The sequence below is a fragment of the Triticum dicoccoides genome, chromosome 6A, assembly GCF_002162155.2.
Source record: "Triticum dicoccoides isolate Atlit2015 ecotype Zavitan chromosome 6A, WEW_v2.0, whole genome shotgun sequence".
Lineage (NCBI taxonomy): Eukaryota > Viridiplantae > Streptophyta > Magnoliopsida > Poales > Poaceae > Triticum > Triticum dicoccoides.
Genome location: NC_041390.1, coordinates 217,865,949 through 217,869,391, shown reverse-complemented (window position 1 = coordinate 217,869,391; position 3,443 = coordinate 217,865,949).

Genomic DNA, 3,443 nt, shown 5'->3' with positions numbered 1-3,443 from the left:
TCATGTATATAGGAATCATGGCCGCGACAAGTAGACCGAAACAATTCTGCATTTACTACTATTACTCCACACATCGACCGCTATCCAGCATGCATCTGGAGCATTAAGTTCATAAGAACAGAGTAATGCTTTAAGGAAGATGACGTGATGTAGAGGGATAAACTCATGCAATATGATATAAACCCCATCTTTTTATCCTCGATGGCAACAATACAATACGTGTCGTTTCCCTTTCTGTCAATGTGATCGAGCACCGCAAGATTGAACACAAAGCTAAGCACTTCTCCCATTGCAAGAAAGATCAATCTAGTAGGCCAAACTGTTGGGGATATTACTACCAGTATGACCCGGCCAGGAGGGGCCGGGTCATCCCTAATGGCGGGTTAAATAAGAAGTCCGATAAACATTCAAGATGATAGTTTACTAAACGTATAGAATGACCAAAGGCCTGGGGCCGGCTTAAGGCCTGATACTGTAAACCGCCGTATGTAAGGAAAGACTTGTAAAGGAAGGCATGTAAAGGAAGTCACCGAGCCAGACACGATTATGAGCCGGCCGGGACTCTGTAGGCCTCCAGGCGTCAACCCGTGTATATAAGGGGACGACCCGGTGGTAGTTTAGGACAAGAAACAACCAAGTCGATAACCAAGCCGGCGAGTTAAGCCTCTTGGAGATCGAAACTTCAACAATACCAATCCCAACTAGACGTAGGCTTTTACCTTCATCGTAAGGGGTCGAACTAGTATAAAAACTCTCTCGTGTGTCCTTTGTCCCGATTAACCCCTTTTAAGCTTCATAGTGCGATGGCCCTACGACTAAGTCCTTGCTCTAGGACATCTGCCGTGTCAACTCCACGACAGTTGGCGCCCACCGTGGGGCCAGCACATGGTGGATTTGAGTTCTTGAAGGGCAACTTCGAAGGGCTCAAGGGATACGCTGTGGGCCAGAAGACCAAGAGTCGTCGCGGCAAACTCTACATCGACGACGAAGGTTGGGGCCCCGAGGCCGGCTCGATCAAGTACGGGTACCGAGCCCCCTTGGCGGAATTCACGTCTTCATCGGCCGGATCGGCGAGTCAGGCCCTGAGCCGGACGTCCACATCAACCTCATCGAAACGGCTCAGCGCGCCGGGTCCGCCCGTGTTCAATCTGTCGTGAAACATGCCTTCGTAGGCTGCATCCATGGCGATGAATACTCCGAAGGATCGATGGAGGCGGGGAGACGACCATCTGCTCTGATACTGCATCATCAACAGGTGAGACGGACTCATTGTACCAACTGCAAGACGGCATGCTCGGGGGCTGTTCCGATGGCACAGTATACCGGACCCCCTTGAGCCACCGAATTGGGCCAGAGTCTTCATGGCGGGGACGCAGCCCGGGCAGAACTCCACCGCAGCAGCAGCTACCGGGTCTGCAGCAGCCGGGTCAAGAGACCCCCCGCGCGCCCCGGCTTAGGTTCTAATGGACCTCATGGATAAGCTAACGACTCTGTTAACCGATGTGGTAGAACCGGCGGATAAAGCCCAGCACAACGCAGAAGTGGCACGCGTGCGGGAGGAGATGGTGCAAGCTAAAGAAAATCTAGCCGCGGAGGAAACCCGAATGGCAGCAGAACGAGCAGCTCTGGATGCTCGTGCCCAGCAGCTTCAACCAGAAACTTTCTGGCTCTCGGTGGATCTTAATGCATCAAACGAGGTCATGAGGAGGAGGCATCACAAAACTCAGTTGCGTCTGCCTCTAATGCTGGATCCGAGGAACCTGTTCCATACACCCGGAGTTGGGGGGAGCAACCCGCCAGAGGCAAACTGGGTCACGACACCCGGTGCACCAGTTCAGCCACGCACCATGGAGCCACCTCGCATGAATACGGCCCCTCCTCATTATGTATCAACACCTCCGGGTCACTTCTCCAACCCTATGGAGAATCTCATCACGCCGTCGGCTCGTTTGGTAGCTCCCCCAATGGAAGGCGACTCACTAGCAGCAATTGAAACCCGAAGGGTAAGAGACTACTTCAGAGAGCTTTGGCCCAGCAGGACGCATACTCCTATAGTCGAGACAGGATTCATTCAACTCCTCGCCCAAGCCGGAGCCCGAGTTACAGTAGGCACATGGAGTCCGCAGAGATGTCAAGTAATGCTCAACGCCACAACCAGCCATATAGGCATGAGCCGGTGCGGGCTGTAGCCCTTAACTTGGTGGATCAGGAAAGGATTCTTCAAGAAGCGGAACGGGCGGCTCAGATAGCGGCAGAGCAGGCGGCTCACCAAGCCTTTACGGCTTATCCAGCAACCTCGGTTGAGGCAGGAGTGGCCACAAGAACCGGAGGCGTACCTTGCCTGGTCCCAGCCATACGCAATGAGCGGTTGCCTAAGGATTTCAAGGGCCCTCGTAAGGTGCCTAATTACACGGCGGATCTACAGCCGGGGGCTTGGATTGAAAGTTATGAGATGGCTATGGAGCTGTTGGAGGTTAGCGATGCGGCAATGGCCAAGTATTTTACCATGATGTTGGATGGAACGGCTCAGACCTGGTTGAAGGGATTGCCACCCAATTCTATCGGCTCATGGGCAGAGTTGAAAGCACGGTTCATCCAGAACATTAAGGACACGTGTGAGCAGCCAATGTTGATTGTGGACCTGACCAATTGCAAGCAAGAGGATGGTGAATCTACAACCCATTGGGTGCGCCGGGTCAAGCAGATAATACATTCATCTGATAAGATGGATGCCGGCTCAGCAGTTTTGACGTTGGAGAAAAATTGCCATTTTGAACCTCTGAAGCAGAAGTTGGGGCGGCTTAAACGTGACTGTAATGACATGGGGACGTTGATGGCAGCTCTTGTCAAGTATGCCGATTCTGATACCACCAAGGACCCAGTGTTTGATGAAGAAAAGGCAACGAAGGGAAAGAAGAATGGCAATGGCAAGGGTCACCAGCATAACCCGGCGAATCAGGGAGGTAATGAACGTAAGGCTGATGAGTTTGTTGCTAATACTAATACGCAGGGTGGTAATCAGTGGCGGAAGGGCAGACAACCCCCTCTATCGGGCGGGTCAGGCCCCACCCTTGAGCAGTTGTTGAATGAACCTTGTCCAAAACACGGCACCCCGGAGAAACTAGCCACCCACTTGTGGAAGGATTGCACGATCATGAAGGCATTTAAAAATTCAAACGCATTTGACGGGGGTCACGGCCCAGGTGGCGGCTCAGGTGGAGGCGGCTTTCAGGGCCCGGGAGCTGGTTCAAGCGGAGGAGGTTCTCACGGTCAGGGTTATCCTGGTCACCAGGGAGGATATAATCAGCAACACGGCCAAGGGAATCAACAGCAGCAACAATTTGGCTATCAGAGCAACCCGAAGCAATTGAGTAGCGGACAGTATCATGTCTTTACTACCAGTTTATGTAAGAGGGACCAGAAACTCCACAAGAGGGCCGTCA